The sequence below is a fragment of the Pelobates fuscus genome, chromosome 3 (assembly GCF_036172605.1).
Source record: "Pelobates fuscus isolate aPelFus1 chromosome 3, aPelFus1.pri, whole genome shotgun sequence".
NCBI classification, from domain to species: domain Eukaryota; kingdom Metazoa; phylum Chordata; class Amphibia; order Anura; family Pelobatidae; genus Pelobates; species Pelobates fuscus.
In genome coordinates, this window is record NC_086319.1 from 87,834,895 (window position 1) to 87,861,969 (window position 27,075).

At 39.9% G+C, this 27,075-nt stretch overlaps 1 long non-coding RNA gene across 1 annotated transcript; it reads left to right on the plus strand.

The window, feature by feature from the left end:
* Positions 1–501: 501 nt before the first annotated feature.
* LOC134600829 (uncharacterized) lies at positions 502–5,032 on the plus strand. Its single transcript, XR_010090370.1, has 3 exons — positions 502–549; positions 3,282–3,314; positions 4,947–5,032. It is a non-coding gene; the product is annotated as an uncharacterized LOC134600829 (long non-coding RNA).
* Positions 5,033–27,075: the final 22,043 nt, after the last annotated feature.

Below are 27,075 nucleotides of genomic sequence, written 5' to 3' on the forward strand. Positions count from 1 at the left end.
ATTTTGATTGTATTAATTCAGTGTTTTTTACAGGTCTCATTAATGCATTTTGTTGGTATATGATGCCAAGTTACCATAGACAATAATATATAAAATTAATAATTATTTAAACCACAGATGTACATTTGTATCCAATTTTAGCTATAAATAACCATACATTATTGTAACTTTAGGGTCATTTTCTTTGTGTACTAAGTATTCTTAACTTTTTTTTGTACTTTTTTTTTAGGAAGATATCCCAATAGTTCGTGACTTTGTCGTAAGTTGAACTTTAAAATGTCTTTATTTCCTCCCTAACAATAATAAATAATAAGTACTTAGTTAAATGTCCTTCAGACATAAACACAGTTTTTATTCTGAACAAAATTAGTTTGGAAGATAAAGAAGAAACAATATATAGAATATATAATTATGTAACAAAAGTACTTAAAACACAGATTTTTATGTTCATAAATATATTTTTATTATGTAAGAAAATTTGCAAATATCCTATTTCAGAATGATACTCCTCTGACTCAAGACATCAGAAGTCTTGCATGTGGAATGCTGGTAAGATCCATAATATAACTTTTGTACTATGTACCTCCAGTAAAATATTTGAAAATGGGAGAAGGGTAGTGTAGTCCTTGACAACACTGGTAATCAACAATTTAGCTTTCAAAGTTCATAATAAGGACCAAATATTGTGCCCTGTTGCGATCTGGATCAGTTGCTCATATATTGAATAAACACTTACAAATTAGCTGTTTAATATGTGAAAGTTAATTAAAGGGATCCTATAATCCCAGGAAAACAAAGCCATTTTCCTGGCACTATAGGGTTAATAGGTCCCCCCTCCCTCGCGCCCCCCTCCCATGGGGCTTAAGGGGTTAAAACCCCTTCAGCCACTTACCTGAATCCAGCGCCGATGTCCCTCGTAAGGACGTCCAGAGTCAAATAACTGACAAAAAGTCTGTTTGGATTCCGGAAGCCCTCTAGAGGCTGTCTGGTAGACAGCCACAGAGGGCTGACTTAGAGCTGCAATGTAAACATTGCAGTTCTCTGGAACTGCAATGCTTTACACTGCAGCACTAACTGCAAAATTGACACAACACCCAGACTACTTCAATGAGCTGAAGTGATCTGGGTGCCTACAGTGTCCCTTTACAATCATTCTTGAATCTGGTATTATGGAAAACATTTAAAATAGCAGCATTCTGATTGAAAATGGGCACTGAAAGGACAGAGAAGATGAATTATTTTAAAAAACATGGCTGGTAGGAAGGAATAAAAATGTCTTGGACAGTGGAATTAGACATTCATGGATTAGGGAGAAAATGTTGCTGGAGTAGCAAGGAATAAACAATGGCTGAAAGGGTAAGAAAGGGAATGTTACTGTGCTTAAAAGATTACTGTAATCCTTCTTAAAAATAAAACAAAAACTGGGCATTGATAAAAGGCATTCTTCCCCTGTAATCTTACTTGTAATCAAACACAGGGCGAGGTTCTCGGCACTGATCTTACTCCCCCGTCTGACATCAGCAATGACCCCATGTGGTCCTCTAACAAATTTCTCATTGAGAAGCCTTTGATTGGACTGTTTTGTCAGCTCAGGGTGCATGTACATTCTCTGAGCCAGCAAGAGGATGAAGAAAATGGGTATTGACAGGAGAGAGAAATAAATCAATGAATCTATAAATAAAAGAGTTGCAAATTAAATGCATCTAGGCAGGGAAGCTCAGAGGGCTGATTATATGAAGAAAGGGAGGATACAGTAAATGTGTTTGTATGTGTGTCTGTAAAAGAATATGTGTGTTTGTCAGTGAGAGTGTATGTGTGTCTGTCAAAGAGTATGTATGTTTGTCAGTGAGAGTGTATGTGTGTCTGTCAAAGAGTATGTGTGTCTGAGTGTGTCAGTGTGTGCATCTGTGTGTCAAGGTATGTGTATGTGTCACAGTGTGTATCTAAGTGTGTGCGTGTGTGTGTGCGTGTGTGTATGTGTATGTGTCAGTATGTATCAGTGTGTGTGTGTGTATGTCTGTGTGTGGGTGCATCTGAGTGTGTCAGTGTGTTTATGTGCCAGTGTGTATCTGTGGGTGCAAGTGTGTGTATATGTCACTGTGTGTATCTGAGTGTGTGTGTATTTGTGAGTCAAGATGTGTGTTAGTGTGTATTGGCGTCTGTGTATATGTGTGTCAAGGTGTGTGGCAGTGTGTATCTGTGTGACACTATGTGCCAGTGTGTGTGTGTGTGTATGTGTGTATCTATATGTGTGTCAGATACATATACACACACACAGATACACACTGATAGAGAGATACACACACTGGCGCATACAAACACAGATGCACACACTTTGAAACATATATACACACACCTTGACACACAGATACATGCATACACACACACACAGATACACACAGATACACACTGTGTGTCAAGGTGTGTGTATATGTGTCAGTGTGTGTATCTGTGTTCTACTATCTGCCAGTGTGTGTGTATCTGTCTGTCAGATTCATACACACTGGCACATACAAATACAGATAAACACACCTTGATACACAGATACATACAAACACAGATACACACACTTTGACACACAGATACACACACCTTGACACACAGATACATACACACACACACACACAGATACACACTGTGTGTCAAGGTGTGTGTATCTGTGTGTCAGTGTGTGTGTATCTGTGTGTCAGATATACACACACACAGAGATACACACACTGACACATACAAGCACAGATAAACACACCTTGACACACACCAGCACATAAAAAAATGGCGCAATTTTTAAAAAAAGTTCCGGGGGGTGGGTCGATTCCACGATGCTGATACACGATATGTCAAAGGGTTCCACAGGAAAAATGTATTGGGAATCCCTGATCTAAGTTAACATACTAGATTAGCAATTGTATCAAACATATTGAGCAATGTTACTCTTTAAAACACTGAAACACTTGCTTAATAACACTTGCTGAAAATAATAGTAGTGTAATCTAAGACTGTAGCTAGAGAAATTTAGTGTTGCAAATGCATTTGAGGAAATATTTTTATTGTAAATATTGGTAATAAAGAAACAAATCAGTGTGAAGAATTGCAATTTTTAGGTCAAAACTGTCCAGCCCAATTAGTTATTTTATCAATTCTTGATATTTTTTTTGTTTACTGAATAAACACCACTGGGAATCAATAGTAAACAGCATTACTGAAATTTTTCCAACTGCTTACCATCTGCTAATACATATGCTGTCAAATGTAAAAATATATTTTTTCTTTTATAAATGTAGGAAAGCGTTCTTCAGAAAATATCTCACATTCTGGTAAGATGCACTATTTCTATGCACTCTACATTTCATGATTTTATTGCCGGTTGGGTGTTAAAATGAAGTTTGAAGTTAACACATCATTCACAAATCATGTAAATGAGAACTTCACCTCCAACAATATATAGATTCAGTTTATAAAATGTTTTGTTTAAAAATGTTTATTAGTTAAAAGCTATAATTACATGATAATTACTTTGTTCCTCTACAACATTACATCCAAGACTGGAAAAAAATAGCAGCTTGTGAAGCTGCTTTGATCACTTGTGATGATTGGAATAACATGTGTGATATCCAATTTTCCTAACATGTAGCCACTACTTGGCATCTAGCTTTTACCAAAGAAAAGAAAAAGGTGCAGTGAAATGTGTCTAACAACATGTATAGATTAGGTTATACTTTTCAATGTGATGACAAAGTTATATGTCTGTGACGGGTGTACTTAAAAGAGCACTCTACGCTGCATAATCACTAGAGTTCATTGTGGTTGTTCTAGTGCAAAGACATATGCTTCAAACATTTTAAAGTGGTTTGAAACAGAAGTGAATATAGCAATTTAAAGAGTTTGGAGTAGTAGGTAAGGGAGGGGCTAGTTACCATTTTTTCGAGCTGTTGGTGGCCAGTGGTTTGTGTATTATTAGTCATTGGGTTGAATGTTGATTAAACACTTGGGGCCAGATAACTAGGCATCCCTTGTGCTTTTTGCTTATTCAGCTTTTTTAAACAGAACAGGTCTATGTTTATTCAGACAGGGGGCTAGAACAACCAGCCAGAGGATGTACTATCCTTCTTGGCCCTTTAAACAAAAATTGTTCCCACTTCCCCACCCAGTATAAGGCCATGAAATGATGTCCTCAAGACATAATCAATGTTCCCACATTAGCATTGGATTTCTTAGCATTTATACATTATCCCTCACCTATCCCTTTCCTTTAATAAATACTAGGGTAATGACAATGTAAATAGAATAAAACATGGCACAAGATCAAACGTAAAGGTCAATGTTTGATTGAAGATGATCACTTTAATTTATTCCTCCTCAAGCAGCTTTATTATTATCCTCTAGCCTACAAGCCAGGAAACGTTAGAAGTGGAAAAAAGGCAGGGTAAATTTGCCCTACAAATTACATTGATATCTAGTAAATTATTTATGATGTAGAATGTTCAAGATTGTTCTATTGCTCATACTAAATCTATTTTTCTAGATGCATCATAAAGTAGTTAGCATTTTGGTGTATCAATGCAGCATCACCAAAAAAACAAAAATGAACTCCAATTAGTAAATAAAATATAGTGGTAGTTAGAATCTGTACTTAATGTTTTTGTTCATGTTCATTACATCATCCTGCTTGGTATGCTAACTATCTGTATCTTTAGTCTATATCTGTAGTCTAGAAGAATATACAATAATTAATCAAATTACATTCAAAGATTAAATAAGCCAAAGATTGTGATGAGGCAATTAACAATTTGCAAAATCAATCAACGTCGATTTTCATCTAACTGCTACGTTCTCATTTGAAGGTCCCGTAAAAGCAAAATCATTTCTTAAAACAGAGATTTGAGTTTTATTTTGGAAGCAGTCAATTTAAGTTAGTTATTTGCACAATGAATTATTTTGTTTTCTAGACTATTGTAGCTGATGTTACAGGAGGAGTCACCAAAATCATTGAAGGGCTGTAGAATGGTCAAAGAGAAAATAAGTCCAACTGTGAACTGTAAGTCACATTTAATCATTAGGATGTTGTCACATCTATCTATGTTTCCCAAATACACCAGAGATATATTTATCTAAACCCAAGAATATCAATGGGTGCTTGGTGTTTGATATAATTTATTGATCTTTAAGATTTAGACTGGTTCAGTTTTAAATTAAGTTTTGACTCACTTTAAAGTAGTGTTACTTTTACTTCTGAGAATATTTGCATTATAATCGAATATAGAAAACAATCTGTTATTTCTTTAGGCATCATTACTCCTTGATGAAGTTGCAATCTGCTTTTTCCTTCTCTTTGTAACTGCTGTAGATTTCCACTTGTGTTCCACTGCCTGCAACATAGATAATATACTTCTAGGAAGATATTGTTACTTTAACGTTAACACTGAAATATATACGAACTCTTTGTGAAATTATAAAGTTAGTCTGAACCAATACATGTAACCTTAGTATAAAACCTTCCCTCTTCTGTTTTAGCATAGGGCGTGCCTTGTATTAAATCTTACTTTTTCTTTTTCAGGTAGCAAAGGGCTGGTGAATCATTTATTAAATAAGCTGCTGTTCTGAGAAATATCTTCCTTGCTTTCCAAATTTCTTATCATTTTCTTATTTTGGGTCACTGTCTATTATAAACTATAATAAACCAGTTTCAGGCAATATTTTGAGTTGATTCTTTTTGCCGTGTGTTAAAGTCATGAAAAGTGGATTTTGTTTTTTGGGAGGTGCATTTAGATTCTTTTTTTGGTGGTATTGATGGGTGGAAAATTGTTGTGGTGGTGAACTTTAACATGGCAATTACAACTAAAAGTAGAGATATTTTTTTTTACCTATTGGCATTTCTGTTTTGTCACTGAGATGCCCAAGATTAGTAAGAATTGTACTGTAAACAACCTTACTTTTAAATCTTAAACCTAAAATCCTCAAGGCATGTGAATAAATGAGTGATGGTACATTAAAGTTTTGTTTATATTTATACCGCATTCTACAGGTGAAAATTTTAAAATGAAAATAAAGTAGTATGTAAATAGCTACTTCACGTACCATTAACGAAGACAGAAATTGGGTCAGATATTAGGGGTACACAAAGGTAGAAATAGAGAAACAGCAAATCCTAAAAAAACACATACACAAAAAAATATAATGTAGCATAACCCTTTACAAAAACATGAGATCATATAAGTTGAACATTGCACACACAAAGAGAAACTGAAAAGGGATTTGTAAATGGATTCTGCACTTGTCACTCTGTCGAAATGGCTCTGACCAAAGTATCCTATAACGAACACTGGTATAAGAGCTACTACCCGTTCGTCTATTTTCTCCCGAACTGCCTGAGCTTGAGTGATTATAGCTCGCAGTTCGGATGTTGAGTCAAACTATTCTCCATACGAATGACAGTCTCCCAAGTATTCTCCCAGTAAAGTAGACAGGTACCCAAACATCAGCCGAAACTTGATGAAGGGTGTAACAGGAATCATTTTAATGGGTGCCACACTGACTTTTATGCAAGTCCCCATGCCAGGGTCAATCCCACATGGACCTTGTGGGGGACAGGGACACAAAGATTACAGCTAATAATAATACAGTGACAAAGTGTGACACTCCCAATGCAAACAGATAATTCCCTCCTCTCTGTCTGTGAGATAATTGAGCCAGATAATGTAATAACTCAATTATCTAGAACAGACGAAAAAGACTCAACTGCTGGAATGAACCAGACTAGTCAAGTGTACAACTGGATATGATGAACAAAATAATAATAAATCTACAAATAAAGTAAATATAGTCTAGTGAAAACACCAGTAAATAATGGTGAGAAACTTGCCGAAATGGCTACCCTCTATGTACATAAAATGATGCCTATGTGCCTACAGAGCTCCCAGATAGCTAACTGGCTAGTGACTTTATTAAGTAGAAAGAAATGGTCAAATCCAGAGCTAGGGGCCCATAGAGTAGGTATAAGTCAAATGACAAACATAGGTATCTGGGGTGCAGTCACGTACAGCTAAACACGGTGCTTGAGTCGTGTAACTGCAAGAAGGTCTATAAACTTAGTAACCAATATGTATGCAGTGTCTGGTCTGCGGTATACTAAGTGATAGTCCCACTGTCATAAGGGGTGTCATAAATGGGTTAATGGATACCTAGCATAGATGACATAGGGAAACAAGCGTATATATATATAGCGTCCCCCTAAATAAATCTCGATAACTGTAACGCTAAACAAATAATGGTTACAGTGTATACTCGAGAAACCCCAAATGCTACTTCTGTGAGAAATACTCAACAGATAATAAACGTGACAAAAATCCCTGGTACAAATAAGAGTGAAAAAAACACAAAATTAGGGTGACTTCATGTGCATAACCATACTTAGAGTGTTGGTTGCCTACACATGGTGATAGTATAATAACTCAATTATCTCCAGGCAGAAAAAATTACTTTCTCACAAAAACACCCCAAAACACACAAAATCCCCAAAATTGATATATCCCCTGATATCCCTGATCTGGGTGACCAACATGTCCAAAAATCACCCAGATCAGTTCAGGGGTTTTCGAATTTTATGGAAGTCCACTTTTGACCGACCGCACACGAGGCTCCTGCCCAGAAACAGTTCCATGAATTTAGGTTGTGCGGCCGGTCAATTTTGACAAGTCTTAAAAACAAATAAATGCATGAACTGCACCCCCTGGCTCATAGTAGCGCTCTTCTGGCTGTTTGGGAAAAGGAAGCAGGCGATCATACAGTTTGATCAGTGTTCGGGAAGTCGAGTGTCCGATTTTAGTTCCAGACACTCTATGACCAAGTCCCGCTACCTCCTTTCATGTGAACAAGATGGCCACTGTTTTCTCCTCGACTCTGTGCACCGCAGCAGAGGTATACCCGTGTATGGCGGAGAACATCTCTTGGTATCTCGGGAGTAGCTGAGAGGCTTCGGTCTTTTCTAGTGGGGTTAACTTTTTGCCTAGGCTGACTTGGTTGATTGTACTGGAGGAGGTTGCGAGCAAGTCCGGTAGGGCAAGACCCTCACTATCTTCAAAGGATGGGGCACATACGGCTGCTAAGTCTTCTGCTCGCTCAAAGTAAGGCTTGAGCAAGTTCACATTAAAGGCTTTCCGTATCCTTTTATCCAAACATTTTCCCACTATGTAGGTAGTGTCGCTTATACACTCCACTACCCTTTCTTGGCAGAAAGGGTAGTCTTTCTTGGCAGGCTAATACTTTCTGCCCTATTTCCAGCACTCTATCTTGGGTGCCTCTATTGTACCATCTCTTCTGACATCCCTGGGCTGCCTACAGATTCTCCCGGACAGAGTCGGTGAGCGCCTGCAAGTGGTCTCTAAACTCCAGAACATACAGTACAATAGGCACTCCTCCGTCGTCTGTGTTACCCTCCCAGTGCTCCCGTATGAGGAGAACCCAGTAGATGCCTGGGGCACTTCCTGGTAGCCAAACAGAAGATGGGGGAAGGGAAGGGGGTGGGGAAGTGGGAACCTCTCCCACTGCCGGCAGGAGGCTGTGAACTTTTAAGTATCTGCTTAAGCATGCCATTAAAAGGTTCACAGAGTCCATTCGTCTGAGGGTGGTAGGGAGAGCTGAATAGGGGTTTCACTTTGCAACTCTGCCATAATTGTTGGGTCACAATTATGGTAAATTGGGTACCCCTATCTGACAGAATCTCCTTGGGAAACCTGACCTTAGTAAAAATCTTGACCAACGCCTCTGCTACAGTTTCTGCTTCTATATTAGAAAGAGCTACCGCCTCCGGGTACCTATTCACATAGTCTACTACCGTGAGGATGTAGCTCTTGCTGGATGCGCTAGGGGGTTTGCTGAGGGGCCTATCAGATCCACAGTTACTCTGTGAAAGGGTTCCTCAATAATGGTAACGGGTGCAACTTGGCCTTCTGGTGATCACCCCTTCTTCCGGTCTTTTGGCAAGTGTCACACGTCCTGCAATAATGCTTCAGGTCCTGTGTGATCCCTGACCAAAAAGTCTGGGTTAACCGGTCCCTAGTCTTGGGTGTCCTGCTAACGGGATATCATGACTGCGCTTGAGCAGCTCATATCTAAATTTACGGGGCACTTCAGTTGCCTTTTGTGACCTCTGCTGCCCCATTTCCCGCCTCTCTTCTTACTCGGTATAATAACCCCTTATGCCACTCAAACTTTTCCTGGGTTATATCACCCCTGGGGGATGCTACTGCCTTCCTATACCCCTCTAGTGTGGAATCGGCTGTCTGCTCCTGCTCAAAGCCTTGGGGAGTATCCCAGAATGGGGAGGGGGCTTCGGTGAGGGAAGGTAGCAAAGCTCCTACCTGGCATTCCTAGGAGGGCGACGGTTCTTCCTTGCGGGCTTGGGCTCGGGTTGTCACTGGATAAGATTCGGCAGAGTTGTTGTGGTTGTTGTGTGTGAGTTGAGAGGTTAAAAAGCCCAAGTAATTTCCCAATATCACCTCTGCTGGTAGTTCTTTCATGAGGCCCACCTCGAGCTGCTTGGTTCCAGAATCCCAGTTGAGGTGCAACTTGGCAGTTTGTGGATGGTGCCTCCAGCCACTTATTATGGCTACGGTTTGGTTAGTACGGGCTTGAGCCTGAACTTTGTAAGACACTCAACGACCAATTCACACTGCCTCCTTTTGTGCAAACAAGATGGCCGCCATTTTCTCCTGCATCTATCCAATAGTTTAATTTCTGAAAAATCCAGTCGTCACTATTCTCTCCTAATTATAAGATCTTTCTACTGTTGTTAGCACTGTTGATCATCAACGACTTCTTCTCGTCCTCTTTAATCTCTGTCTACGAAACTCTGCTCTCCTGGTTCTCCTCCTACCTCTCCCAGTGCTCTTTCAGTGTTTCTCTCGCTGGCTCTTCCTCTTCTTCACAATCCTTCTCTCTTGGTGTTCCCTTAAGGTTCTGTCCTTGGTGCCCTAATGTTCTTGAACTATACTGCCTTCCTTGGTAAACTCATCAGCTCCTTTGGCTTCCAATATCACTTCTATGTAGATGACAATCAAAATTATCTGTCCCGTGTCTCGCCATCCCTTTTGATTTGTGTCTCTAACTGCCTCTCTTCAATTTTCAGCTGGTTGGTTGCTCACTTCCTTAAACTTAACCTGTCCAAAACAGTCTTTCCTCCCTAAAGTGTTGTTGCTCCTGTGTCTGTCTCTCTCCAAGTCAATGGCACTACCATCAGCTCAGCTCTACCTCACATGCTTGATGCCAGGGTGTTCTCTTTTATTTGACTCCAACCTCTCCTTCACCCATCATGTCCAGTCAATTGCCGAATCCTGCCATTTCCATCTCAAAAACTGAGATCACATCCGCTCCTATTTAACGCCGGATGCAGCTGAGGTGTTGGTCCATCCTCTCTCATCTGGACTACTACAATCCACTTTTCAATGGTCACATTCCCTACTGGCCCTGTTACAGTCTATAATGCAATGGTGAGGCTAATCTTCCTGTTCCCCTGCATGGCTCTCCCCTCTGTTAGTCCCCACACTGGTTTTCCATAAGACATATGGCTAAATAAAAAATGCTGGCTTATAATTTTGCCTCTTCAGAAGGGAGGGGAATGGTTGTACCACCAATAAAATGAAAAATAATAAATTAGAAAAAATATTTTTAAAAATAATTCAAAAAATAAACAAAACTTTTTTTAATTTTTTTTTTATGTTTTACACATGCTGTCCTGGGGGCATATGTCATATGCTTAATATTTGTTTTTAAACATTATGTGCAATAAATCTATTATCTTTTTATTTGTTGATGTCCTGGACTGTTGTATATATCTGTGGTTTTATTGAAGATATATATCATGCCACCCTCCTTTCTGAAGATGGAAGAATTGAGCAATAAAAGTGGAACTCCAGGAGATATGCCATATGCAAGGCTCTATTCTATATTTTACGTATTTCTTAATGATTGGCTGTATATCTATTTCTAACCCTATTTTTTGTACATTTAATGTATATATGGGACTATGGGGAAGGTCCAATGAGATGGTGTCCATTTTAATTTAAGTATGTTTATTTGTTAATTATATTGGATTATACACACATAACTTTACATTTGTTGCTGTCATATATTAGGGGGCCATGACCATCATTAGAGGACCATCTATTCACTAAATTTATAGTGGGGAGTAAAAATAAAATGATTGTGACAAGTTAATGTCTCTGATTTGCTTATACGTAGAATAACCTAATGAGAATTATATATATATATAATAGATCAGAAAACATAAAAAGAGGAATTGGCAAAACCATAAAATAAATTTTGGATATTAAAAAATAAAAAGAAGTAGGAAAGATAAGCACACAATATATAACCATTACTGAAATAAATTATGTGTTTAAAACATAGCAATTTGATAAACATATAATAAAAGATATATAACACTATACATCAAGTGTCAAATTTGAAGGTTAATATCAGAAAAGAGTTGTTAAATATGTAATATGAAACAGCATAAATGGTGTGGAGTCTGTATAGTGAATAACAAGAGGAAGTCTCGGGTGGCTATGACATAAGCTGACTGGAGTAATTGGACACAAGGAAAATAGCCACATGTGATTAATGAAATTTCCAGCTTCTAGTGGGCGTAATTCAAGAATCCACTTTATTGATCCTGGAGAGATACTAAAAAGCCAGTCTTAGTGAGTCTAATCTGAAATGCAATAGCAGTATACCTGATCTGTGGCAGAACCTCTATATCATAATGTAAGAGTTTTTCTATTTTTTTATTTTAGTATAACAATTTATGTAGAGTTACACTTTGTAGCTACCGTTTTATGGGAATTAGTATTAAACGCAAGGCAGTATAAATTATGGCAAGCTGAAATTACAGTGTAGTTATCCCATTAATGTACTAGAGGTGTTGCAGATTCTGAAACTGCATTACAACATTCCAAAAAAAACTCCAAACTGTGCATGATACATTGTAAAAACTAAAAACTTTATTTCTTAATTTACAATTCATGCCTAGGACTGTACACTACAGGGAGTGCAGAATTATTAGGCAAGTTGTATTTTTGAGGATTAATTTTATTATTGAACAACAACCATGTTCTCAATGAACCCAAAAAACTCATTAATATCAAAGCTGAATATTTTTGGAAGTAGTTTTTAGTTTGTTTTTAGTTATAGCTATTTTAGGGGGATATCTGTGTGTGCAGGTGACTATTACTGTGCATAATTATTAGGCAACTTAACAAAAAACAAATATATACCCATTTCAATTATTTATTTTTACCAGTGAAACCAATATAACATCTCAACATTCACAAATATACATTTCTGACATTCAAAAACATAACAAAAACAAATCAGTGACCAATATAGCCACCTTTCTTTGCAAGGACACTCAAAAGCCTGCCATCCATGGATTCTGTCAGTGTTTTGATCTGTTCACCATCAACATTGCGTGCAGCAGCAACCACAGCCTCCCAGACACTGTTCAGAGAGGTGTACTGTTTTCCCTCCTTGTAAATCTCACATTTGATGATGGACCACAGGTTCTCAATGGGGTTCAGATCAGGTGAACAAGGAGGCCATGTCATTAGATTTTCCTCTTTTATACCCTTTCTTGCCAGCCACGCTGTGGAGTACTTGGACGCGTGTGATGGAGCATTGTCCTGCATGAAAATCATGTTTTTCTTGAAGGATGCAGACTTCTTCCTGTACCACTGCTTGAAGAAGGTGTCTTCCAGAAACTGGCAGTAGGACTGGGAGTTGAGCTTGACTCCATCCTCAACCCGTAAAGGCCCCACAAGCTCATCTTTGATGATACCAGCCCAAACCAGTACTCCACCTCCACCTTGCTGGCATCTGAGTCGGACTGGAGCTCTCTGCCCTTTACCAATCCATCCATCTGGTCCATCAAGACTCACTCTCATTTCATCAGTCCATAAAACCTTAGAAAAATCAGTCTTGAGATATTTCTTGGCCCAGTCTTGACGTTTCAGCTTGTGTGTCTTGTTCAGTGGTGGTCGTCTTTCAGCCTTTCTTACCTTGGCCATGTCTCTGAGTATTGCACACCTTGTGCTTTTGGGCACTCCAGTGATGTTGCAGCTCTGAAATATGGCCAAACTGGTGGCAAGTGGCATCTTGGCAGCTGCACGCTTGACTTTTCTCAGTTCATGGGCAGTTATTTTGCGCCTTGGTTTCTCCACACGCTTCTTGCGACCCTGTTGACTATTTTGAATGAAACGATTGATTGTTCGATGATCACGCTTCAGAAGCTTTGCAATTTTAAGAGTGCTGCATCCCTCTGCAAGATATCTCACTATTTTTGACTTTTCTGAGCCTGTCAAGTCCTTCTTTTGACCCATTTTGCCAAAGGAAAGGAAGTTGCCTAATAATTATGCACACCTGATATAGGGTGTTGATGTCATTAGACCACACCCCTTCTCATTACAGAGATGCACATCACCTAATATGCTTAATTGGTAGTAGGCTTTCGAGCCTATACAGCTTGGAGTAAGACAACATGCATAAAGAGGATGATGTGGTCAAAATACTAATTTGCCTAATAATTCTGCACTCCCTGTACTTGGTAGACACAACTATGATGATACATGCATTATGTGTTTTTTGTAATAGTTTTTGACTTAGACAAAATTGTATAAGGGTAGTGTACCAATAGAAAGGTATGGGAAACCGGTTGAACTGTGGAGTATTACACGTATGTACAGTAATTGTAGAAGTCTAAAGTACTAATGAGAGACTAAAAAATTGAAAATAAAAAAGAATTTAATTGGAAAGATAAATATAAAAATTGCAAAAAAATTGCAATCACCCAAAGTGCAAAACACAAAATAAATAGTGAAAAAATAAATAAAGATAACATTATGTGCAAAGCTTGGTAACTCAAGATAAAAAGACTCTGAAATCACGATGTATAAATCATGAACTGAAGCACACGTCTGTGCTAGCCGGGAGGCTGCATCTGATAAATACCTGATGTTCTAGAGGGAGTATAGAATGGATATCAATAGATAACACAATGCAGGGTATGCAGTGTATAAGTCCTATATATTAAATATATGGGGAAGAAATGCTGAATAGTGCTTAGTACGAAATGCCAGAATAAACAGTGTAGAAATACAACTTAATACTGGACATATGAGAACATAAGTAGTTCAATGAGTGGCATACGAATGTTGGCCGTCATAGAAGATGATAACAAAGACGTACAGCAAAAATGTAGCTAACGTAATGCAACTACAGCTGATAGAAGATATCAGTAGATTGGTAGTGTGAGCTGGAGATAATAATTAAGTGTACATAGAGCTGTCGGAGCACAGCTAGCGGTATATTTACAGAGTGCTGTCAGTGGACCTCAGTACTGGGAAATGAAGGTGAAAATTTGAAGCAAGGAGTGACCTGCCAACCCAGAATGGTCTACACAGGCTCCAATTAACTCAGGAACTACAGGCATCACATAATTACACTCGATAGAAAAAAATCTAAGTGTAATGCTAATAATGCATAAATACTGAGGAATAGTGCCGTCCAAATGCAATCCTGGACGTGCACTAGCAGTACCGATTTACACAAAGTCTAACCTGGCATAACGAATATACACTGCCAGGTGAGAAAGAACGATTGGACTGAATTAGAAAAATATGCTGGGATGCTGCACCCTAGGATAACACTGTTCCAGTACTGACATACAAAACCAATTAAGGCTAGATACGATCCTATTGTGCTACAAACTGATAAAGCATCGGAATTTACAAAAAGCTACAGATGATGAAGAGTTAAGATATATAGCTAAATAAGCTGGCTATACCCCCGTGCCTTTAAGGGCACCTAGAACTAACCCGGCTGACTAGATGCTGCAGATTAAATGAGAACAGAGAAAATTACTAACATATTAAATCATGCTGGAATATCAAGTTGTGTAATGATACACTTGACGCGCGCGTTTCCTCCGACCTGGCTCGTCAGAAGGGAACCGGTCGGTGTGAAACACTCGGTTTAAAAAGGGGGAAATTGATCATGATTGGTCACTCAAGAATAAATGTGATTGGTTAGAATTGTAAACGTCATAGGGGGTGGGTCTCCCCAGTCTAAAACGAAATACAGGGATATTAACCCTTTAGCTTCCAGAAGGGAAAAGTAAAAGAGTTGAAAATTGGTACATTAATGTATAAAGGAGATAAATGCAGAAAACTCAGTACCGTGTTTCTCCGAAAATAAGACCGGGTCTTATATTAATTTTAGTCACACAAAACACACTAGGGCTTATTTTCAGGGTAGGGCTTATTTATTTACGGTACCGGTATGTACATTGAACCCCCCCTTTAATTAATCCACCCCCCCTTTAATTAATCCACCCCCCTTTAATTAATTCACCCTCCCTCTAATTAATCCACCCCCCTTTAATTAATCCACCACCCCTTTAATTAATCCACCACCCCTTTAATTAATCCACCCTCCCTTTAATTAATCCACCCCCCTTTAATTAATCCACCCCCCTCTTTAATAAATCCACCCCTCTAATTAATCCACCCCATCTAATTAATCAACACACCCCCTCTAATTAATCCACACCACCCTCTAATTAATCCACCCCCTCTAATTAATTCACACCCCCTCTAATTAATCCACACCCCCTCTAATTAATCCACACGCCCCTCTAATTAATCCACCCCCCTTTAATTAATCCACCACCCCTTTAATTAATCCACCCTCTCTTTAATTAATTCACCCCCCTTTAATTCATTCACCCACCTTTAATTAATTCACCCCCCCTTTAATTAATTCACCCCCCCTTTAATTAATTAAGTCCCAGGCATAAAATACCGGTATCTACTCACAGTTCAAAGAGTCCGACCACTGGGTGCCTCACCGCCCGGAATGGATCCTTCCGCTGAAGATCCGTGAAGGCAGACTGACGGCGCTGCGCACGTCGTCATCACGCTGCGCACGTCGTCATCACGCTGCGCGATGCCGCGGCCCGCAACGCTCCTCCCCCTCCTCATAGAAGAAGGAAGTCCCGCCAAAGGTAAAATGCCTAGGTCTTATTTTCGGGGTAGGGCTTATATTGCAGCCCACCCCGAAAATTCGGCTAGGGCTTATTTTCGGGGTAGGTCCTATTTTCGGGGAAACACGGTAATTCCAAGATAATTATTGTGAACTGTAATGATAATGTTCATGAGACAGACAGAAAATATTTGTGCATATGTGTATGCATATAGTAACGCTGGATATGCAAAAAATAAATGATAATAATAACTAGCGCTTGAAAGATAAGTGGTAATAATGAAAGATAATGATAAAAAATAATAAATAACCTATAAACAAAATAATAACAGAAAGAGGAGTGATGATAGCGAACTTGATACCTATGTTATAGCTATTCTGTTGTATCATATTGTTTGCAACATGGCTATGCAAATGATGAATTATAAAATTGCAAAACTAGTAATGTTAGTGCCTGAAAAGAAAATTATTAGTGGCAATTGCCCACTAAGAGGGCAGTGTCGAATCATCATAATGAAAGGCTCTAGTTTGAACATAGAGGAATGATCGGATAATTAGATACTACATGTTAAAATGGTCGTCATAAAACAAGTGTTTAAGGTGTTTTGTATCAACTAAGGGGCATATGTTAGGGACTGGGCTGTACTCCGAGTGTACCCTTGTTGTTAATAAAACCTAAAAATGAAGAGACGTTGAAGATGTTGAAGGAGGAAAAAGAGATTTGAGTCGTAGATATATTATTGTGGCAAGATGGATACTGCCACAAATAAATAAGGATGTTAGTTGGTATCAAAAAAATAGAGGAATTATAAATACAGATATACAAAAAAGGAATCAAAAATGTGATCAACGATTTCAGCATTATGTATGGAATTATTTATGAATGAAAGGAGTAAAATTAAATTCCTCATTCAGGCCATTTGGAGTTAAGGTTTTAAAATAGTAGATCCATCTTGATTCCTTCATTAGTAGCATCTTGTTGTGATTACCCTTCCTAGAATTCATAGACAATCTTTCTATGGCTTGGAAAGTAAGGTGAGTAGGATCTCCACTATGCTGTAATCTTACATGATTGGTGACTGGGGTGGACTTAACACACCTTATAATAACGCAGAGAGAGGCAACGCAGAGAGAGGAGTCTGAAGAAGAGGAGTCAGAGGAGGAAGGTGGCTTTGAGGAGGTGCGTTAAACGGGGAGTTTGGTCTGTCACTGTGAAGCGGGCATAACCCTTACACTACCTGATCGATACAACATCATACCTGATGTTTTAAAGCACGTTATTCCAAACAATTTAGGAATGTTAGGTGATTTATGCCCTTTATGGATTAAAACCAGACTATGCTTCAACTATGTATTTTTCCATGGGAGTTTTGCCACGGATCCCCCTCCGGCATGCCACAGTCCAGGTGTTAGTCCCCTTGAAACAACTTTTCCATCACTATTGTGGCCAGAAAGAGTCTCTGTGGGTTTTAAAATTCGCCTGCCTATTGAAGTCAATGGCGGTTCGCCGGGTTCGCCCGTTCGCGTACATTTGCGGAAGTTCGTGTTCGCCGTTCGCGAACGGAAAATTTCATGTTCGCGACATCACTAATAATTATGTTAACCCATTGTGTACCATAATTAGATCACAGGCAGAGGGGAGGATTTTGTGTGTAATTGCTGGGAGTGTTTTCTGTAATGTACGTGTGTTATTGGTTGCTCTGTAAAACCCTGTGGGCAGTACTAAGTTTGTGGATTGGAAATAAAAGAGGCTGTATGTGGCAGTACAGTCAGTTCTGCTTTGACCTCAAAACGATGTGTCGTCTCGTTATTGGGGGAAATGGATTGTATGCTTATTGCCAGGAGTGTAAGCTGATTGAATGCTTTTCCTGTTCAGCTGTTTACTTGAGATGCATTCTTGAGAGCATTCGTATGCTTCTCCGGTTCGGTGGTTGTGGTGTCTGCTGCAGTGCTTGGAGTCCTCAGGAAGCGTTAGGAGCATCCTTCAATGGAGGTACCCAGTTGGGGTGCCCGTCGATCCGTTACAGTTCCAAAATGGTTTCCTCCCACCAGCCTAAGTATAGGTTTGCATAGCCGCGGGCACACACTGTGCCCATAGCGGTGCCCCAGAGTTGAAGATAGTATGTACCGTTAAACACAAAGAAGTTATGTGTTAGAACGTACTCCAAAAGTTGAATAATAAATTCCCTTTGCATTGAGGTGAATTTCCCAGATTTCTGTAGGAAGTATCTAGTTGCTAAGAGACCTTTATCACGAGGGATATTATTATAGAGTGCCACCACATCTAAACTCCCAAGGAGACAATAGGGTGTTACTGCAAGATCTTCCAGCAACAGAAGTGTTTGCTTTGTATCTTGAAGGTAAGATTTAAGACTGATTACTAACGGATGTAGTAGTTTTTCAAGATATTGGCTACTTCTTTCAGTAATAGAGCCATTGCCGGACACTTTTAGTCTCCCTGGTGGATGTTTTTGACTTAGAGATATTTCCTGTACCTGGAGATAATTAAGTTACCACAACCACTTAAGCCAATTATCTCCAGGATAGAGGAGAAGATAGACCGGCTGCACAGCCTAAATCTGTGGAACTCGTTTGGGCATGAAAACCATGCTTGCGGTCGGTCAAATGTGACTTCCACAAAACTTTTGAACCCCTACTCTGATCTGGGTGAATTTTGGATATGTTGTTCACCCAGATCAGGGCTATCCAGGGATGTATGTGTGGGGATATGTGGTGTTTTGGGGTGTTTTCTATGTTTTGTGAAAAATGTGTGTTTCTGCCTGTGGGTAATTGAGTTAGTCCATTGTGTTTGGTAATTGTATCACAGGCAGAGCAGAGGGTTTGTGTACATTATCTGGGAGTGCCTAACTGTACAAGAGTGTTTTGATTGGCTTTGTAACTTTGTGTCCTGTGTTCCACAAGGTCCACATGGGTGGTAACCTTGTGGAAAAACTTGTATAAAAGAGACAATAAACCCTCAGTTCATTCTGTTCCTATTTTACCCTCAACATAGAGCCTCGTCTCATGTGTGGGGAAAAAAGTTGCATCTACACTGGGGATTGCTATACGCTGTGTAGCGGATGCCATTGGACTGTCCTAAAAATTGCATTGATGTCTATGTGTTCGATTGAATTGTAACCTGTATATGTGAAGTGTATGTAGCATTCTACTAATTGTTCGGTAAAATAACTCCAGTTACTATGCGAGTGAAACTACCGAACAATCAGACCACCCCAGGAGTAAGTGTGCCTTTAATTACTGTTCGCAACAATGTTGCAAATGATTAATTGGCGGTTCGTGTAGTGGGTTCTTTGTTCTCTGGGTGGCCGCCATTCTGAAGGTTCACCCCCTGCAGCCTGGAGCCTTGTCGTAGGTCCAGGGTGGGTAGGAGATGGCGAGGCACCAACCAAGGTGCAGCGGTTAGTGGGGTCTGCAGGTCTTATGGTGTCAAGTGGAGCGCTTGGAGCCCCCTGGGAGCACTAGGAGCATCCATCAATGGAGGTACCCAGTCGGGGTGCCAGGTGATCCGTTACAAATGAGAAAAAAACAACAACAACAAAATATTTTTCACAGTTTTGGCAATAATAGCGTGTGCATAATTTGTCTAGCTTAGAAAAAGTTATTCAAAATACCGTATTTATCGGCGTATAACACGCACCGGCGTATAACACGCACCTCATTTTCAGAAGGAAATTCCGGGAAATTTCCCCCCCCCTCCCATAGTATCCCCCCCTCATCCCATAGTGTTCCCCCCCTTTCCATAGAATTCTCCACCCCCTCCCATAGTATTCTCCCCCTCCCATTGTAATCTCCCCCCCATAGTATTCTCCCCCCTCCCATAGTATTCTCCCCCCCTCCCATAGTGTTCCCCCCCTCATCCCATAGTGTTCCCCCCTCATCCCATAGTGTCCCCCCCTTTCCATAGTATTCTTCCCCCCCATAGTATTCTCCACCCCCTCCCATAGTGTCCCTTTCCATAGTATTCTTCCCCCCTCCCATAGTATTCTCCACCCCCTCCCATAGTGTCCCCCCCTTTCCATAGTATTCTACCCCCCCCATAGTATTCTCCACCCCCTCCCATAGTGTTCCCTCCCTCATCCAATAGTGTCCCCCCCCTTTCCATAGTATTCTTCGCCCCCTCCCATAGTGTTCCCCCCCTCCCATAGTGTCCCCTAGTGCACTTTCCCTCTTTTCCCATAATTACTTACCTGTCTTGAAGCGTGGGCCGGCTTCACAGCGCGCACCGCGGTACTGGAACTTCAATTTCAGGTTCCAGTTTCCGGCGGGACTGAAGGGAAGTGTGCACACAATAGTGTGCACACTTCCTTTCAGTCCCACCGGAAACCGGAACCTGAAATTGAAGTTCCAGTGCAATAGTGTGCACACTTCCTTTCAGTCCCGCCAGAAACCGGAACCTGAAATTGAAGTTCCAGTACCGGCGGGACTGAAAGGAAGTGTGCACACAATAGTGTGCACACTTCCTTTCAGTCCCGCCATAAACCGGAACCTGAAATTGAAGTTCCAGTACCGCGGTGCGCGCTGTGAAGCCGGCCCACGCTTCAAGACAGGTAAGTAAATATGGGATATCGGCGTATAACACGCACCCATCATTTCCCCCCTATTTTCAGGGAGAAAAAGTGCGTGTTATACGCCGATAAATACGGTAAATTCATTTATGTGTCTTGATTTATTGAGTAAATAATATGTATAGGATTTTAACTTATTTTGAAAGTTACAGGTCATAATATAAAAGGACTAAAATACCAATCTCTGCTATATATTGGAGTAAAGTTGTGTTTTTTCTCTATTTTGACATATACACATATAACAAGGTTTTTGTAATGTGTATTCCGTGTGTGCTATTCCTGCACAGAACCCCATATTGTGTTCTGCTACATCTGCTGAGTTTAACAATACCCCCACTGTATGCCTTTGGCACTATCCTGTGAAGCTACAATGCCATATAAGAGACAAGGCTATTCCAGTGTCTATAGTTAGAATTTTCATAGATCGATTTGACGAGCCTATGTCTCATTTTGTGGTATTTATATCAGTATGAGTATTCAAATAACCCCACAAAGGGCTTCCATTTGATAAAGCAGACACCCATGGGTATCTTATATGGCATATATTGTGCCTTAACTTGTCACCATTTCTTCACCAATTGATGTCAATATTTGTGGTGAGGGGGAAAAAAGAAATTTTTACATACATGTTGCATATTTGCTGAGTATTTCTTACACTTGATATGTACCACTGTCATAAAATCCCCCACATTATGCTCAGTTACATCTTCTGAGTAAAACAATATGCCCAATGTATGACCTAAACACTATATTGTGAAGTTACAGTGCTGTAAAAGAGATGTGACAAGTTCAGGTTTTTAAGTGTGAATTTTCATGGAGGGTTTTAATGCGTCTGTGTCCCACTTTGGAGAACTTGAGCAGGCTACACATTCCAGCTACACCATAAAGGCATACCATTTCTTTAAAAAGATATTGCAGGGTATTTCAAAAGGAATATTTTGAACCTTAACGTTGGATTCTTTTTCCGCTAGCTTGTACCAAGTGTAGTGGTAATAAGCATTTTTTCATCCTTTTTGACACACAAAGTGAGTTTGCACAGTATATTTTGAAAACCTTATGTGTGCTACAACTGTATAATACTTCATAGGTTGCTCAGCTATGTCATCTGAGTACAGCAATACCTCCGTATGTACCTTTGCTAGGTATATGTGGATGTTGAAGGGACACATTTGAAAAACAGCCACTCCAGTTTTTTCAAACTTTAAAGTTTTACGATATGTCCAGGTCCCATTTTGGAGTATTTTAGCAGGCTATACATTCCAACTATCCCATAAAGGCATACCATTTCTTAAAGATGACATCTCAGGGTATTTCAAAGGCCATATTTTGAATCTTAGCATGGGATTATTTGTCCGCTAGCTTGTACCAAGTGTAGTGGTAATAAGCATTGTTTCTGCCTTTTGAAACCAAGCGAGTTTGCACAGTATATTTTGCAAACCTTATGTGTGCTACGAATGTATAATACATAATATGTTGCTCAGCTATGTCATATGAATACAGCAATACCCCCATATGTACCTTTGCCAGGTATATGTGGATATTGAAGGGGCACATTTGAGACACAGCCATTCCATTATTATTTTTTTAACTTTGTATTTTTACGCTGTGTCCAGGTCCCCTTTTGGAGTATTTTAGCAGGCTATATATTCCAACTATCCCATAAAGGCATACCATTTCTTAAAGAAGACATCCCAGGGTATTTCAAAAGGCATATTTTAAACCTTAGCGTGGTATAATTTTTCCGCTATCTTGTACCACGTGTAGTGGTAATAAGCATTTTTTCTGCCTTTTTGACACACAAAGTGTGTTTGCACAGTATATTTTGCAAACCTTATGTGTACTACAACTGTATAATACTTCATATATTGCTCAGCTATGTAATTTGTGTACAACAATACCCCTGTATGTACATTTGTCAGTTAATATGTGGATGTTGAAGGGGCACATTTGAGACACAGCCACTCAGTTTTTTTCTAACTTTGAAGTTTTACGCTGTCTCCATGTTTCATTTCGGAGTAGTTTAGCTGGTTGGTTATTCAAACTATTCCACAAACACATACTATTTATTAAAGAACACACCCTGGGGTAACTTTAAAAGGCATATTTTGAACCTTAGTGTGTGATTATTTTTTGGCTATTATGTTCCAGGTGTAGTGGTAATGAGCATGTTTTAATGTATTTTTTTACTTTTTCAAACTTTCTTTAAACGTTTTTACACTTAAAACTTTTATATTCTTTTTTTTACTGTTAACCCATAATTAGCAGAAAGCAGCACTAACAGTAAATTCCCAAATTTCCCATAACTCTCACCCCCCACAACTAGCAAAATATATCATATTAAATTAATGAATTGAATTGAACCCCTGAGGGTAAAAAAATACATACCGTATATACTCGAGTATAAGCCGAGTTTTTCAGCCCATTTTTTGGGCTGAAAAACCCCAACTCGGCTTATACTCGAGTCAAGGTCTGTATTATGGCAATTTGCATTGCCATAATACAGACTGGGGGAGAGGGGGGCTGGCAGAGCTGTAACTTACCTTTCCTGCAGCTCCTGTCAGCTCTCTCCTCCTCTGCGCCGTCCGGTCAGCACCTCGGTCAGCTCCCAGTGTAAATCTCGCGAGAGCCGCGGCTCTCGCGAGACTTACAGTGTAAGCTGACAGAAGAGCAAAACGGACGGCGCAGAGGAGGAGAGAGCTGACAGGAGCTGCAGGAAAGGTAAGTTACAGCTCTGCCAGCCCCCCTCTCCCCCCCACTGAACTGCCACTGGACCACCAGGGAAGGAGAGCCCCCCTCCCTGCCATATATCAAGCAGGGAGGGGGGACGAAAAAAAAATATATAAATAAAATAAGAAATAATAATAAAAAAATAATAATAAAAAAAAATTAATATGGGGCGGGGGGGTATAAGGACCACTATGGGAGGGATGGGGTGGATTAAGGACCACTATGGGAGGGAGGGGGGTATAAGGACCACTATGGGAGGGAGGGGGGTATAAGGACCACTATGGGAGGGAGGGGGGTATAAGGACCACTATGGGAGGGAGGGGGGTATAAGGACCACTATGGGAGGGAGGGGGGGGATAAGGACCACTATGGGAGGGAGGGGGGTATAAGGACCACTATGGGAGGGAGGGGGGGGATAAGGACCACTATGGGAGGGAGGGGGGTATAAGGACCACTATGGGAGGGAGGGGGGTATAAGGACCACTATGGGAGGGAGGGGGGTATAAGGACCACTATGGGAGGGAGGGGGGGGATAAGGACCACTATGGGAGGGAGGGGGGTATAAGGACCACTATGGGAGGGAGGGGGGAATAAGGACCACTATGGGAGGGAGGGGGGGGATAAGGACCACTATTGGAGGGAGGGGGGTATAAGGACCACTATGGGAGGGAGGGGGTATAAGGACCACTATGGGAGGGGGTGGGATAAGGACCACTATGGGAGGGAGGGGGGGTATAAGGACCACTATGGGAGGGAGGGGTGGTATATGGACCACTATGGGAGGGTTGGGGGGGGATAAGGAACACTATGGGAGGGAGAAGGGGGATAAGGACCACTATGAGAGGGAGGGGGTGGGATAAGGACCACTATGGGAGGGGAGGGGGAAGTAAGGACCACTAGGGGAGGGGAGGGTAAGGACCACTAGGGGAGGGGTGAGTCAGGACCACTGGGGGGGGGGTGAAGGAACACGGGGGTGGGGAGGTAAGGACCACTGAGGGAGGAGGGGGGGAAGTCAGGACATATGGGGGGGGGAGGGGGCGGCAAAATTTTTTTTGCCTACGGCGGCAAATATCCTTGCACCGGCCCTGCACACACTGCATTCACACACTGCATTCATACACACACACACTGCATTCATGCACACACACACTGCATTCATGCACACACACACTGCACTCATACACACACACTGCACTCATACACACACACTGCACTCATACACACACGCTGCACTCATACACACACACATACGCACACACTGCATTCATTATACACACACTGTAAATAAATATTCAATTAATATATTTTTTTTAGGATCTAATTTTATTTAGAAATTTACCAGTAGCTGCTGCATTTCCCACCCTAGTCTTATACTCGAGTCAATAAGTTTTCCCAGTTTTTTGGGCTAAAATTAGGGGCCTCGGCTTATATTCGGGTCGGCTTATACTCGAGTATATACGGTAAACGTTTTCTGTGATCTGATCTGTATTTTGATCACTGTAGGCAGTGATTAACTGACAGGGAAGGGGTTAATTTTTATTCGGACTAAGTAAAGGGGGGGTTGGGATTTTTTGTAACTTTTTTAAAACTTTTTTCACTTTTTAAAGCTTTTTAAAAAACCTTTTTTAACATTAACCCCTAGCTAGCCTAACACCAAATACTCCAATTCCCACTAACTTTCACCCACCCCAGCTAGCTAAATATATAATTTTAAAATATTTAAATTAATTAATAAAAAAAATAAAACAACCCTCGGGGGTTAAAAAAAAAATCAGATCACAGTAAAATTTAGTCCCAGCCAATTGATCACGGTAGTCAGTGATCAATTGGCAGGGAAGGGGTTAATTTTATTAAAGCAGGGGAAGCGGGGTGGGATTTAACTTTAATTTATTTATTTTACAGGGTGAAGAGGATCATCACTGATCTGTCTTTCTGCACTTCACACTGAACGTGAAGGAGCAGGGAGGCGGATCAGTAGTCACTGCAGCACATGTGCTTGCTCTGACAGCCTGTCAGTGCGATCACAGCTTCAGGGACAGCACGATTGGGTCCTCCCAGTCTGCCTCGAATACTGAGGCAGACCGGAGGAGCATTAACCCTGTGATTGCAGCGATCGCGGCAATCTGGGGTTAATTTTAGCGCATGACGGACCCACTCCGCCATGCATCGTTAAGTGCTTCCCCAGCATGCCAGACTGGGTCCGTCATGCGTCCTTAAGGGGTTAAATAAAATGTACTGTACACATTGATAAACAAAATTAGATATATTTCAGTGATAATCAACACAACACACAACAACATTATTGTACAACCAAGCAACATCTAAAGTTGTTATAAACTGCTGTGGCCTTATTTAATTAGGAAAACCTAATTTTGTTTCACTAAGGTCATTTAGAAATAGACTCAAAAAGTATTTCATGTTCCACAGTAATTTATCGTTAGACTCCATGGACAACGTTTGACCAGGAGGTAATACGTTTATTGGCTGATAAAAAAGAGTTTCATATAATAAATATGTAACTACAAATAACCATCTTAGTTACTTTAACATTCTCTGTGAGATGTGGAGAATTTATTGTAGCAAATCTTAATAATTGGCTTTCTGCATTTTAATAGGCATTTTTACTGCAATGTTCCTGCTTCATCCATTGTGTACCAAACAGGCACCAGTGGTATTGTCTGATCACCAACTCCCAGCAGACATTTGAAATCATGAGATTCTATTTTGGCATCTTCTGGCATTTTAAAGTCATGCATCTTTGGTGTAGATGAAATAAGTGTTTACCATTGTTGCTGTGGTATATCACAGACATAGGAAAAAATAAATAAACTCCAAATAAGCAAGATGAACTTCTGTTCTGCTGTTGCTACTGTCTTATGGAATACTGCATGCATATATTGTAATGCTTTTTTTAGTATTATGCCTCTAGTTTAAGTTGAATACTAGGTAATGATCTGATATTTACATAAAAGTAACACTAAAAACATATAAATCACGTCAGCTTGTTTCAACTCTTTTTTTTCCATTTTATAAATGTGATAATTTTAATGAAAATCAGCACTTTTTTAAAGAAATGTGTTGCGGCCCCCTTAGCTGTCAATCAGATAGCAAGTCTTGTTACTTCCTGGTAGTTTAGCTCCGTTGAGCTCATTTCAAGAGGCCATGGTACATCTACTAAATTGTTATTTTTTATTAGTTTAAATAAGATGTTCATTTAACAATATTTCCTACTAATATGTTTTAGAGTATGTTATAGCACACAAGTTTCTAGTTTACTGACGTGTCTTTGCAAAATATAAGTAAAACGTGTCATATGAATGATGTTTTAGTAGAGTTACTGAAATGGAAAATACAATGTGCTGTATTTTCCACATCAATACAGATATTACACTAGTTGCTTGATATTAAGATTTAATTATCTAAATAAATATTTGATTAAGGACTGATTAATCAAAATCCCTTTAGTGTTATATTAAAAGCTTAACAATGCTGCTAATTGATTCTCCTTCGTCTTTATCAAAAGAATAACAAATAAAATGGTGTATACACACTATGTTGTTCTTTTCCCATAGTAAGATAATGGGAAATATTTGTATAACTGGAAGGAATGGCATGCCCTTCACATTTTTCTATTGTATAAATACTCTCACTGTGCACTATTATTTTACACAAAACGCAACACAGTATTGAAGTGCAGAAGAAGCATTGTACCATCATCCAAAATGAAAATCAC